Consider the following 15,251-nt stretch of genomic DNA (forward strand, 5'->3'; position numbering starts at 1 on the left):
TGGCGGGGCGGGACGGGACGGGACGGGGCAGGTGAAGGCCCTCCTCTTCCTCCCCAGGGGAGGGGACGGCCTCGGGGCGGCTCCCGGCGCTGCCGCCGCCCCGGCGAGGCGGGGTGGAGCCGGCTCGGGCAGGGGGGCACCGGCGGTGTGGGTCGTGGTGGGTGGAAGAGATGATGATGATGATGATGATGATGCTCCTGCAGTGTTATTTCTGGTGTGACAGCTTACTCTTAACGCTCCCCATGTTCGTTTCCGAGGTTGTGAACTGCGAACAAAAAGTTAGGAAGAATTCCAAGAGTTTGGAATTTCCGGTCAGGGAGCTCCCCTCGCACTCTCGGCTGTTCCCCATCTGTTACCGATCCCAGGTAAAGTGCGTCTTGCCTGCCAAAGCATCTCTGAACAGGTGTGCTTCCACACCTAGAGGTGCGTAAGTGGTGGGGAGAACTTACTGCCGCCTTTCAGTACTTAGAGGGGGGTTATAAGAAGGATGGGATCAGACTTTTTTAGTAGGGCCTTTGGCGATAAGACAAGGGGTAATGGTTTTAAACTAAAAGAGGTTAGATTTAGACTGGATATAAGGAAGAAATATTTTACAACGAGGGCTGTGAAACACTGGCACAGGTTGCCCAGAGAGGTGGTAGATGCCCCATCCCTGGAAACATTCAAGGCCAGGCTTTGAGCAACCTGGTCTAGTGGGAGGTGTCCCTGCCCATGGCAGAAGGTTGGACTAGATGACCTTTAAAGGTCCCTTCCAACCCAAGCCATTCTATGAGTCTACGTTTGGAGTGCCACATTTCACACAGACGTGGGTTCCTCCCAGCGAACAGAGACTTGTATCCTGCTTGTTAAACGTTTGGGGACCTTGCAATGAAAAACTCCCATCAAACCCCATTGTGACATAGTCAGGAGTAGATGTTTGCCCAGTGAGTAAATACGTTACTAATGTCAGACAGCTCATCTTCCAGCAATTCCACGCCATTGCTTTGGAGCATTTGTTTCTTTGGCAGTATCATTGTGAAAAAACAGGACGTTTATCCTAGCCCACAACAGCACCTGGCTATTACAGAAATGTGCACAGGAATATTCATGTTCAAAGAAGGAGAAAAGTCAAAATGACGTCAGAAGTTCAAGACCTTTTCCAGATTTAAGACCAAGCTTTAAAGAAGTCTAGTGGGAGGTGTCCCTGCCCATGACAGGGGGGTTGGAACTCGATGATCTTTAAGGTCCCTTCCAACTCTTAACCATTGCATGATTCCATGATTCTGTGACCCTTTGCCCTTCCTGATTTCAGCTGGCAACAAGGATACTCAGCTCTCCTGGGAGACCTTTACACCTCCTTTATAAATAAACCGATTGTTCAGCGGTCTTCTGCACAGCATGGCTTTTTACTAATCTTAATGAAGAATACGCAAGTAAAAGAAAATGTGTATGGAGAAAAACCCCAATCGGTCTTTAGAAATGGGTGCTGTTAATAAGGAAGTAATTAACTGATTGTATGACTGCAGAGAAATGAACAGAGAGGAGCAATATGGCTATATGAGGAGGAACAGAATGATTTCATAGGGGCTCAAATTAGGTCTGATGCCACTTCATTAACATAAGGAAATAAGGAAGGGCTAGGGTTTTTTTTTTCTCCTACTGAGAAATAGGAAGGCTTTTGGCCAACTCACAGTTTTTAATTTATGTTAGTTGTGTCTGATCAAGTTTCACCTCTTCATAAAGTTCAGTACTTTCCCACTGAAGGTAATTCTTACCTCAGCTTTATATTACCTTACAATCCCTTTTTTCTTCTTTCCAGATCAAGATATGGAAAAGGTGTGGTGGACTTCCTAAAATAGATGTGGGTTTATGTTCATTATAGTTCTTACCACTATTCTGTCATTTTTAATTCTGACGTAGGAACACAGAACCAGAAATCACCTGCGGTCTGGCTGCCCTTATGTTCTCCTCAGTCGCCCCTCCGGTCGCCAGCATTTCCAAACGAGCATGTCACCATCTAATTCCCTTTGTAAGCTCTGTAAACATTAGCTCACCAGTCTAACACCACCTCTGTGAGACAGCTAAGTTCAGTTCCCTCTGATTTGGAGATGATGGACCGAGGGACAGACAGTCCTCATGACTTCCTCAGTGTGACCGGAGAGCGAGTCCTCCTCCGTGGGGTTGAGAGGGCTGTGTAGTGACAGACTGGCTAGTTATGAGAGTAACTTCCTAGTGGATTTGGACATCTACTGTTGCATAAATGATGTAGATAGCTGGATTAAGATGCTTAAAATATTTGGCATGGGAAAGCACGCAGAAACGACCACTTCAAGTCAAAAAACATTGACTGTCTGTACAAATAACTCTATGGGAAAAAACCACTAACACAAAATGAAGGCGTTTTCCGCTGACTTCATTAAGGCTTGTGCAGCTAATGCACTTCCTTACAACGGTAGCAAACCTAGTTGCTATAGTATCAGCTACAGTGAAGGAGTCGACCTCCACTGACACCTTTTGTCTAGACATGCCAGGATGCTATAGCAGAGTCCTCGGGGGCTGGCAGGGTTAAAGTTAAAGAGCTGTTCCACCCGTCTACCCCAAAACACCCTGGCCCTCAGAGTACAGTGCAAAAGGAGGTGTACCGCTCTCTGTGATGATGCTCCAGCATCCAGGAGGTAAGAAAGCATGCTCTGAAGGTGAATGCTGTTAATTAGGTACGCTGCTACAATCAGACTTTTCTCCTCTGTCTGCAAAGAGTGAGGACCACAGGTAATGAATTATCAGTCTAGTGGCAAGAGTCCATATGCTAAGCATAAAAGTAACTTAATCTGCTTTGCTGTGACTTTAATTGCTTCAACTTTGTTTTTAAAATGAAGAAGGAAAACGGGAGGAAGAGTAAGAGACCTTTCTCCTTTCACACATCTTTTTACCAAAATTTCCTTTGAAATAGTTACCGACTTTCACTTCAGTGTATTTTCTTCAGAAGGTGAGTGCTCTTGTGATACTGTCAATTTGTCCGCATGTCTGTTTTGGCTGATGCAGCTGATGAATCATTCCTTCAGTCAGTCTTGTTATTGAAGACAAAGAATTTTTTTTCATTGTCCCATCTTCCTTTTTATTGTGTGTGTGTGCTTAAGACATTTCTGGGTTTCCTCTCTTTTTGGTTATGCTTATATATTGACAGCGATGTCTTCCCCTGCTCTACAGTCATTTCCTCAGAAAAAAACAAGAGTCAGATGGGTCAGATTTGGGGGCCGGCCTTACTGGGAATTGAAGCTTCCAGGGATTGAGAAATAATTGCATCTGCAGTCAGAGTGTGCCCACACACCATGAAAGCTCCGTCAAAACCAGCTAATTTGGCTTTCACCTCTCTTTAGCTTAATTCACAGTGCCCTGGTCCAGCTGGAAACCGTGTATAAAACCAGAGGGTTTAATCCTCATTAACATTATTTGTGATTTTTATAGCGTTCTTCTTCTGCAAGACTTTAAGTGCCTTGGAGCAGCCGTTTCACGTGGGCCATGTATTGTTCAGTGGTGAGCTTTATGGACGGGCTGACCACAGTAAAGTCGATACAATTCTGAGGAAGAGCTGGGATTAATCATCGTGAAAATGTGACTTTAGCAAGGGAAGACAGAGAAGAGAGAAAAATGGGATAACACCCCAACCCCCCCCAATAACGTGCATGTGCTGGGTTAGTAAAAATTATTCCTCTCCTTTGTCTATGGGAATCATATCCTTTGCCAGGAAATGCCCTATTAATTACACAGAGCAAGTTACAAGAAAATACAGAAAAACTATAAATGGAAGTAAAAGAATTCAAAACCATACTTTTTTTGAGGAGCAAATCTCCCACTTCAGCTTCCTTATCCCCACAGTGTGTGTAACATCTCTAGATGAACACATCAAAGATTGAACAAATGCTGTTTTACCAATAGTTGTCAATGAAATATTCCACTTCCTTTTTTCACTACTTTTTTTCACCCAAAATGAAATCATTAAATAACCATACAGGCACATGGGCACAGACCCCTACAGTCAGCCTGGGGAAAAATCTGCTGAGAAAATATTCTGATTACCTCACCCCAGGCGAGACACACATAAATTTGCTCTTGTCCTAAAGAGAGAAAGTTCACTCAAGTAATTTTCATGCTGGTCATTCCTCCTGTGCTCTGACTCCCAACAGCAAAACAAGCTGGGAGGATCCTGAAACGATGGGGTGTGTATTTAGGGCAGGTGTCCATGAGACAGGCGGTAGAAAAGCCGATGCAGCCCTAAAGAGAGTGATCAAGATGCAGTTCATGGTGCTTGAAACACAGCTGCTGTGTGAGACAGCACGTGCTTTCACTGTGTAAACTAAAGCAGCTTTCAGCCAGCTGTGTGACACTCATCCAGCTGCCCAAAGAGAACCGGACAAGTACCCCATGCTGGTGAGAGGGCACTCACCGGGCATTCTAGCTGAATTTCCAAGTATTTAATCTCCTCTGTAATTAAAAAAAAAGATCAGATCAAGCAGCTGCTTTATGACCGTGTACTGTGGTGATGCCTAAAGACCATACCTAACATGGGCAGCCTCACCCTAGGCACCATGCCTTGCTCCCCAGAGCTTGCAAATGTATAAGCAAAAGGTGGCAGAAGCCTGTAATGGAGAAGAGGATCAGAACTCAGGGCTGTTGGTGTCTGTACGCTCCTGACAGGGGTGAGGGCAGCTCCGCTTTGCAGGGATGGGATGTACCATGGTAATTGCTACGCGCTGGCTCTCCAGTTCTGCTGCAGTTGAGAATAGCAATGATGCACAGCATCTGCTTCCCTGTGCTGTAAGCTCAGCTCAGTATGGAAGGAGAATGGTACGAAGTTCGGTGTTTCTTGCAAGAGCAGAGGAAACGCCACATTTTTCCAACCCTAGCAAATTCCAGGCATATTTTTTTCACTGTCTGAAGCTTATTACTTGAATATACTGAATGTGCTATCTCTTGACTGAGGTAGGCATGGAAATAGCTAATAGCACATTGATTTTTTAAGCTGTTTTTACTTACCGTGTTTTTATGAAAGTGATCTATTTCCCTTGTACAGTAGTTGCATCATACTAGCAGGGTAACTAAGAGACAGCAGGTTAATATTGAAGAAAGACCAAAGAACTTTCTATGTTCCCTTATCTCTGTTCAAGAGAACCAAAGTCCCCGTTATGTCTCCTTCAATCCTTGCAGGAATATCCAGCTATAGTAATACAGCATATCCGTCATGGTACATGGGATGCAACACCTCTCTGCCGTTTGTGGCAGCTGCCAGGAGAGGAAGGAGTTGGAGCCTCATCACTGCCTCAAAAAATATGTAAGGAGATGGGATTTGTATTGCCTGCCAGGCGTACAGCCCCACACGATCTTCTGCATGTTTGTGAAAATCCAAGCCATATGAACACATTTCCATTCCTGTGATGACTTCTTAAAGTAATTCTTCTACTAAAGTATTTCTTCTACTAAAGCAATTCCACAGGGTAAGTCTGCCCCAGCACCCCTGACCAGGTCTGGTGAGTCACTCCTCGGGGGAAGCAGGTGGCTCAGGAGGAGCAAGGGAAGGGAGTGAACATAAATGCCGAAGTGCATTAAAATCAGGGCCCTTCTGGTAAATATAAGTACTTACTTTGATAATTTTGTAACCAGCATGATCAACATCTTGCTGACACTGGCTCTAGTCCACTAAACCCTAGTGGACACAGGATTAAGTCCGCCTCTGCAGGACAGAATAGATTTCTCACAATAAAAGACAATTATTTGCATGTACCTAAATTCCATTTCTTTTAAGTTAGGCACCTGCTTAAAGCTGTTCTTGAAATAAAGTTGAAGTGTATCTGTGCTACAGCTGTAAAACACCTGCTCACTCTATTTGGGAGTTATTCTATTACGGTGTTTAATAAGGATACACATGATGCTAAATGAGAAATACAACTCTGCATGTCATAATATATACATTATCCATCATAAAAAACTGGAGGAAAGAATTAGGCCCAGCTATAATAATGATCCATGGAAAATTTTTGAGGCAACAAATCAGTCTTCCATAGGCTGAAGTCATGCAGCATATAATTTTGGTCGAAAGCTTAATTATTTTTATGTTATTAATGGTGGTTAGATGAATTGTGGGAAGCACAGGGACTGCTTACAGCACTCGAATACGGTTTCTGATTAGTTTTTGAATATGAGTGAGATTCAGCGATGCTTGAATGCAGGGCTTTGAGCCAAGGCTTCTTACCTGAAAATACACCCACAAAGTGCTCGAGTAGCTTAAAGAAAGTTCTCTCTCGCCAGAACATTTAAAATGCTCTTGTTGATATTTCTGATTTGACTTGGCAGGTGTATTGTGCAGTGAGTGCAGCAACGTTTGTTACAGGAACAGTGTGGTGAGTAGGACTCAAGAGGTGATGGTTCCCCTGTACTGGGCACTGGTGAGGCCCCACCTCGAGGGCTGTGTCCAGTTTTGGGACCCTCCCCACAAAAAAGACATTGAGGGGCTGGAACGGGTCCAGAGAAGGGCAACGGAGCTGGTGAGGGGTCTGGAGAACAAGTCTTATGAGGAGAGGCTGAGGGAGCTGGGGGTGTTCAGCCTGGAGAAAAGGAGGCTGAGGGGAGACCTTCTTGCTCTCTACAACTACCTGAAAGGAGGGTGTAGCCAGGGGGGGTCGGTCTCTTCTCCCAAGTCCCAGGCGACAGGACAAGAGGAAACGGCCTCAAGTTGCGCCAGGGGAGGTTCAGATTGGATATTAGGAAGAATTTTGACACTGACAGGGTTATTAAGGATTGGAATGGGCTGCCCAGGGAAGTGGTTGAGGCACCATCCCTGGAGGTATTTAAAAGATGGGTTGACATGCAGCTGGGAGACATGGTTTAGTGATGTTTGGGGTTTTTTTTGTCAGAGTTAGGTTGATGGTTGGAAGGTCCCTTCCAACTTAGATGATTCTATGATTCTATGATGATTTTATGCTGAAAAAAGAAACCCCACACCAGTCCCCGAGCTGACTGGAGTTACCCCTCAGTCAATTAGTTAGCACAGGGCTTTTTTCTCGTCATAGGGGTGAGGCAATTCTGAATTGCACGCTTGTTATTAGACAAAGAAGCTTACCTTAAAGATTGAAAGCTATGTGTGCTAGATCTTATCCTGGGATCATTCGCCCTTTGCCAGAGGCTTCACAAGCGGGGCTGGATGGATGGCAAAGCGGAGAGGGGATGCAAAAAGCTGCACCCTGAGCACAGGAGGAGGTGGGTCACAAACTGCGTGGTAACTCTGCCCCTGGCCTGAACTGCTCATTCAAATAAGGATTACTCATTCACATAAAGAGGACAAGCAAGATTTATCCCTGAGCATGCTTCAATAAACAGATAGCTTGCAATTTTCCCGTGAAACTGGGTGTGAAGAATGTGATTCTGTTACAGTAGCATGGGAGAGAAATTGCTGCCTCCGGTACATTTCATTTCTCTTTGGTATAAAGTTATTGTTTTCTTCTTGCTCATATTTTAAAGGGAGTTTACTCAGGAAAAAAAAATAAAATAGAAGCAGGGCTTCATGAGGGGCTGCCTGCCCCCCTTCTGCTTCGTGCTATGCAAAATGCAGGGGAAGAAAACCCATCAGTAAGCCAGAGTGACTGTTTGGCTCATTTGTATCCATCTGCTCCCGAATGGTGATCAGGGGTGGTTCAGCATAAAATGTATTGCCTTTCCACGTGAGACACAGTGGCCTGAAAGGAATAACCTGCTTGCGTAGGAAGGGAGCGCTCATCATCTGTCACACAGACAGGCAAAGGAGACGGCAGAGAGAGTCTCAAGGCTCGGGCATTTCTGAGCCTCTGGGAAGAAACCCAATTTTTTGTCAGGGAGAAGTCATGTTCTATCATTTTTATCTGTCGCTAAGTGAAATCATAACAAACCAGCTTAACAGCAGGAACATTCCTCAGCGCTTAAGGACTGGTTATTTATTGCACACTGTGTGTATCTGTTTGTCAGTTTATACAAACATCTCTGGTACAGAAGTTCAAACTCTGATAACAAAAGGCATAAATAGCATGTGTGGTAAACAACTTGTAGAATAGGATGCCTCTACCAAACAACATGTATGCTTATACGTATACTTAGCATCCACAGAGACAGCATGAGTCATGTAAGGAACTCCATGGAGAGAGCAGCGCTTCCCCATGGCTCTCGTGCTGGCACGTATGCAACGGGTCCTTTATAGATGGGGGCTATTGGCAATGTGCCTGCACTATTAGCTATTCTGGTAAAACCAGTAAATTCGGAAAGAGCTTGAGACACTGAGGTTTCCTCCCCGAGTTGCGCATGTGCTCTAACGCTCCCACGCCTTTGTCTATGAAGTCTATGGCTTCATTAGGGAAGCGAAGCAGGTGCCTACTGCATAATATTCCGCCTTTAAACAGGTTTTGTTAGGGACTGAAACGATCCAATTCACACAGACACCACTTGTGCCTGGCATTGACAGTCTTTCCATCACAGATTTATGAAGCTCCCGAGCAGGAGGGTTGCATCCCAGGATTTTTTGTTGTCACTCATACCCGGTCCCATTCTGGCAAAAATATTTGCCATCTCAGGTGGACAAGGAAAAAGAGGACTAGGTCGGTGATTCAAGACAATTAGATATTTTGTGGTGGCGTTCTAGGTGAAATTGCAGCACGTTGTCCAGGAAACTGAAGCTAAAGTTCTTATTCCGCATACAAAACTGCTAAGACTTTCCTGGAAATGTTTAACGGGGAAGAAGGGAGCATATGCTGAAGCTATTTTAAGTTATACAGAACGTATCAAAAAAGTGAGAGTCTGCCCAGCAGGATAATGTGAAGTGTTAATGTTGTGGGGTTTTTTTTTTGTTCTAACTGCAAAGTTTGTGGTTAGATCCCATTGTCACCAAGCCTGGGGGAGTTGAACGTGATGCTCCCGTGACGTTGCATTTACACTTTGATCGTTCCAGCGGCTCCCGAGGTACCGATTTCTGCAGGCTACAGGGTGCTAAGCGAAGGAGCCGTCATCTAAATTGGAATTCAGCTTTCCAGCAATCCGTGGCGTGTAGGTCCAGCATCCTAACTGGGGTTTGCAGGAACAAAGCATGATATTAAAAAGCCTGCTGGGGAATGGGAGCACAGCAGTCAGTCCTTACATTTAGCAGAAATCTGGCATCTGCCCATCATTTCCCACCCACCCTCGCTGTGCACCTCACTAGCCCAGCTTCACCAGGCTTCCCAGCAGGCAAGTTAACTAGGTGGAGAACTTACTGGGCTGTACTGGGTTTTGTGTTACCCTCTTTAGGTCCTGCTGGTCAAGAGCTGCGTTGTGTTGTACAGTACAGATGTAGTTTTAGCCTTTCTGGGCCTGAGTTAACAAGGAAAAATAGCAACGCTTTTGTCATCAGCGCTGAAAAGGTTAAATGCATTCAAAAATGGGGGGTGGCGGGGTGTTCTCTGATGTTGTGGCAATAGGGATTGAGTAAGTGTGAGAAATCTTCCTTTCAGCTGAAGTTAGGGACTTTAGGTCTCTTGTTTTCAAAAGCAGCTGGAGAAGAGGCTGCTTTGCCCTCTGGGGAGAGGAGCCGGGTTTCGGAAGAGCTGAACCCTCCCACCAGAAGACAGATAGCCTGGATGCTGAAAAGGGCGTGGAACAGCAGAAACTTTCTGTAGAACCTGATAATACCAAGAACGTACAGTCCCGGGGCGAGGTCTAGCTCTATTTTCGTGTCCACAGATCATCTGCTGCTCTTTTGGGCTCTAACTCTGTAATACATGTTGCTGTACTCCTGCCACAGAGACGATACAGTCACACATCCCTGGGCTTATACCTTAAAGACCAAAACTCAGATGAAAGGCACGGTAGTAGTCATGACTAGAAAATCAGTATTTCTCAGAAGATAATTGCCACACATTGCCTATGGTGATTGTACAAATACCGTGGGGTCTGCAAATCAGAATGCGTTTACCTGGGCACAAATGCCGGCTTTTCCAAAAGCAAATAATGTTTCCAGTAAAGAGGACTTCTCTCCTAGGAGGTTAGAGCTGGACTTCAGAAAACACTACTTTATACTAGAAAGGCTTATCAAATCCTTAGGAGAAACACAGTCTGGGTGAAAAATTACTTTACAAATATCCAATTTATTGGACAAGGAGAAGGTGCTGGTGGCGGCAGGCAGTGTAAGATCCTTCTGCCTGGAGAGGCTCAACATCTTTTTCTTTCCTGATCATTGTCTGTGCATTCAAGCTCAGCAGAGGGCACCGAGCCCTCTCAAATGAGCCCTTTCAGACTGAGCCTGCTACCTTCTTCCTAACAAAGCTGTACACAAAACAGGAGGGGGAACGTATTTTCTAGGACACTGCATCTGTACCGGGAATTAATTGTAAAAATCAGTTGGTTCTTACTCCACATTTAGCAAAACATGAGCTGGACTCTTTTCAGTGGTTTCCAGCGATAGGACAAGGGGCAATGGGCACAAGCTGGAACATAGCAAGTTCCATTCAAATATGAGGAAGAACTTCTATACAGTGAGGGTGGCAGAGCCCTGGAACAGGCTGCCCAGGGAGGTTGTGGAGTTCCCTTCTCTGGAGATCTCAAGCCCCACCTGGATGCAGTCCTGAGTGATGTGCTCTGGGCAATCCTGCTTCAGCAGGGGAGTTGGACTAGATGATTTCTAGAGGTCCCTTCCAACTCTGACAATTCTGTGATTACGTGATCCGTGATTCTGGGATGAATTCACATCTTCCATCTCAGAGAAATGCTTTGAGAAAAGCAGGTGCAGAATGTCTCCATTTAATTCCGTAACAGGACATAGCATATGCCCTTCATGCCCTTCGTGTATGCTTTAAACTATATTCTTTTCCTTGCTTGATTTTATTTGACTTTTCCTTTGTGCTGTCAAATATTCCTGCTGTTCCGCACAGGTAGAGTTAGCTGAACGCAAATGTCACCGCTGCTGAGAGATCATGCATAAACTTATCTCCTGCTGGAATCTCAAGCTCTATGTCAGCTTTTTTACATCAGGGAATTTCACATTCATGGAAAATATGTAAGGGCAGATCTTGGCATGATATCTGTACCTATCCCCTGCTTAGGTGCTTAAGCTTAGGTCTCAACATCAAATTTTGCACACTTGATTCTGCAACATATCCAAAACAGAGGTGACAGCAAACGTCCTGCAGAGCTAAGGAGACTAATATGCACTAGATTCTGTAGTAAGAGCAGCACAAGCAGGTGTTGCATCCTTGTGTCCCCAGAGAGAACAACGGGGTTGAGGAGGGGCCTTTCGTGCAGGTTTGTGGGAACAAACAAGGAGATGAGACACCTTTGCTGTTCTCTCCTTCCTGGCAGTATGCAGCAAATGTAAAAAGCTCCCTGGGTTTCGAGCTGGGATGCAAACTCAGCTAAAAATCCTAGTGAGTGTTTCTAAAGCTTAGCCATTTGGGAGCATTCGGTTCACAGATGCTAATTGCCTCCTTAAATATTCTGGAATATCTTTGTGCTTTCAGATGGCTTTTTTGTGAGCTACACAAGATGTCGCAGCTTACAGCATCCTTTTGTGTCAGCGGTACCTCCTGATCATCAGTGATTCCTTAGACACTGTCCCTGGAAATTGGTGTGGCCAGCAGGTTTCCTGGAAGGGAACAGAGGCTGTTGGGGTGATTCAGACTGACTGCTCTGTCGAATGCCACATTCACAGTGTGGAGGCTGAAAGCCCCTCAGGTTATTTTGGCAGAGGAATAACTTACATAAAATGATGGCTAGTTCATTTTGGAGGGAGGCTATGTCCGATGGAAAGCTAGTTTCTCATTTCCCACCAGACAACAGCTGCAAGTAGAAAAAATTATTAGTGCCCAACCGTTCACTGGGACATATGTTCCTTTGCAGAAGACAAAAGTCTTATACAGGTACTATAAACTAATGTTGGATCTGCCAAGGATATATTTCTTGCACGGTGTGTAGTAGTACTTCTTTAATAAAAGTCCCTGATGAATATCTGAAGATATAACTGTACAGCAAGGAAATCATCATTATCATCGTCAGCATCATCACCACCGCCAACATCCAAGGAAACAGCTGTGTATCACAGGAGCTACCCATAATATCATATGTGGTATTTAATGGGATATTGATATTCGCCCATTAGAGATTGGGAATGGCACCTCTGGTTAAGATTGTCTGAGGCTTCCCTCTCTAAAATGGTTTTTGATTGTTTGTAAACTTATCATACTCTCCGTGCTGAAATTTTTCGTGCCAACTATCTGCTTCAATCTGAATTCCTTGAGTACATTTTAGCCAAATTGATTGAACTGCTTCAATAAAGTCATCATTTTGTTACCTGTACAAAAATACGGTGAGCTTTTTTTTTTTTTCCCAAAAAGCTCTGCTGTTCACATGCTTTGGAGCAAGAACCAGAACCAGTGTAGGGGCAGTAAGTCTGTCCAGGTTTTTCCAAGATTTCCAGCAGTCTGAAAGCTCCTTGGCTTCTGTTGCTGATGCCACTTAGTGAAATTAATGTCCTTACTGGTTTTGTTGCTGATACCAGAAAGCCATTAGAAGGCTGCCAGTTACTTTGTACAGCTGCTTCACGTTCCCGGGTCAGTGACCGAGCAGAGCTCAGGCGCTCGCATTTTCCATGGCCTTTTGGTTGCAGGCAGGCTGATGAGGTTCCTTCAAATCGCTGTTTTGTCCTCAGCAGCAGGACATCAGGCCTGAGGATCTAGTTTCACAGTCAGCTCTGTAATCTAACTGAAAATTAACCCTTTAAAAGCAATAAATAAAAAAAAATCAGTTTTCGGGTGTCCCACTTTGCCGAACCAACAAGCTTATGGCAGCGAGGTCTAGAGGTGACATGAGAAAGGGAGCAAGGGAGGAGATGGGGTGGTGCTGTCGTAAGTCAAGGTAAGATGTTTCTAACAGTCTCTCAGGCTAAAGCAGCAGCAGCACAAACACTTTGTATAAAAGTTTGTCTTACCTGAAAATTTCATCCAGCCAGATCCCAAAGCAAATACCAGAGGAAGTCCAGGAGGAGATCTGCAGCTCTATCGTCAAAGCAGGTGCCTGGTGAGTAAGGCACACAGCATTGTCCGTCCTGGTGGCGAGAACAGGAGGAGGATCAACTGGCACTTACATGAACATCATCCCTGTTGCCCTCTGCATTCAACACCTGCTCCAGGAAAGAGGTCTCAGAGACTTGGGGACCACCGCTGCTTATCGGCAGCTATGGAAAGCTGCAGGCTACACGTTGAGAAGCAGAATAATCTTAATTTATTTTTACTGCACACTCTTGGATCCCCAAAGCACGCAATGTTTCTACTTGCACATCGCTGAGGATCCAAATGGCTCGCCAGGCTGCTGCGAGTTGCATTTGCAGCCACGCACACGTGTACCTTCTGTAGGGACTGTATTTGCCATTTATCACCTAACCTTTCCACGGATCAAAGCTTACTTTATTTTGTGTCATTCTTCTTCCAACCAACGTTTTAATCAGTCAAATTTTCAAAAAATGTGTCTGTTAGGAAGGCTCACTAGTGCTGTGTAGAAGGGTAGAAAGAAGACAGAGAGAAGAAAGAGCAATGAACAAGATCTCCCCAGTGCTCCCAGACTTCTCAGTTCGTTCCCCAGTTTCGTTTACTTTGCCACTGCAACGAGAATAAGCAAAATTTGTCATCGTTCTTCCTTCTCTGAGACAGAATGTTATCAATACTTACTGCAGCCGAGCAAATAATTAAAAATGAATAATTTATACAATTAATGCAGTCTTTTCTCCTATTTATGTAACTTCCAGAGGATCACACATTTCTTTTGAATTTATTCCTCAGTTCAGTTTATTTGATACATCTTAATGATCCTACTGCTCTTTAGATTGAATGTTAATTTTAAGTAATTATGCACATTCATTAATATGCACATTGTTTTCTAGTGGCTGGTCAAATAAATCAAGTTATGTCATTTTTATTCCCTGGCTGAATAAATCTGCAGTCACTTCCAGTACAAATATTCATAAACATGAATGCAGTGCTTATTTTCTTGAATAGTTAGGCATACAAACTTTGAAAATTCTTTTCTGAGTTTATCTGAACTCGGAAACCGTGATTTCCTCCATATCTGCAAGCAAATGAATACAAAAGGCATGACAGCACATCTAGAGTGAATTTAAAATTCAAATGGATATTGACTTGTGGTTTGTTTATTTGTACATCTTTTTTCCAGTCCTTCAAGTGCAGCTGATGCATGGAGGCCTCCGCATCAGACTGCTATATAAAAGACATTATTCCCCCCAAATTCTAGCATTTTCCTTTCTCTAACGCATTCCCAGCAGATAAACACCATCCTTTTGTACTGTTGATAGGCGTTTAAGAGCTTCTTCCACCTGTCTCCAGCAGCAGAAAAGTATGTAATGAGAAATAAAAATTACTTTCTTGATATTGTGTGGTCAGACCACAACGACCTGCTTTAATGCAAGCTTTTCTTTTGACTTGAATGGCAGGTGGATCTAGTCTTGGCTCCTTTTAGCAGATGGTTACTTTTCTCAGAAAATCAGCATTTCTTTAGCCGCCGCGTGCAGCCTTTATCAGCGGGAGAAGGGTACTCACCTTCCCAAAGTCTCTGCTGTATTTAAGAGGCAGTAGCTTTTCAGTGTTGTATCAGTCTTCAATAAATATATATATATTTATTTTATATATATATATAAATAATTTTTTTGTTGTTGTTTTTTTTTGTTGGTTGGACTCAATGATCTCAAAGGTCCCTTCCAACCAAGAAGATTCTGTGACTCTGTGATTCTGTGATTCTGTAAAATCCCTTTTCATTGGCACAAAGCTTCTGGGAATCTCATAGCAGCAACAGTGACTCAAAACCTAAGGGTTAGGGTTTCCTAAAAGCTGAAGCACCATTATTACCGTTAACCCTTCTTCTCTGTGAGAATTTCAAGCGTGATTTTCAATCCTTTAGATTCTTGATGTTACTAAAAAAATATGTATAAACCCCAATTTAATACAATAATAATACTGCCAATATAATATATTGTAATACAATTTAATTAAATCAAAAAACCATACCACCAAAAAACTATGTTGGTGTGAAATCTGGAGGTACTGTGGATGGGGTAAACCCTACCTCTGCGTTCCAAAAACCTCTTTGTTCAAGGAGTATCTCCTCAAAAGCACGCCCACAGCAATGCCACATATCGCCCTGTCATGAACGCTGGGTATTACTGATGTGGTGGGAGGCTTTGCTGCTCCGAAAGAGCTAGGACAGCTACAAAATCATTTCGA

This window comes from Numenius arquata, chromosome 7 (genome assembly GCF_964106895.1).
Source record: "Numenius arquata chromosome 7, bNumArq3.hap1.1, whole genome shotgun sequence".
Classification (NCBI taxonomy): Eukaryota; Metazoa; Chordata; class Aves; order Charadriiformes; family Scolopacidae; genus Numenius; species Numenius arquata.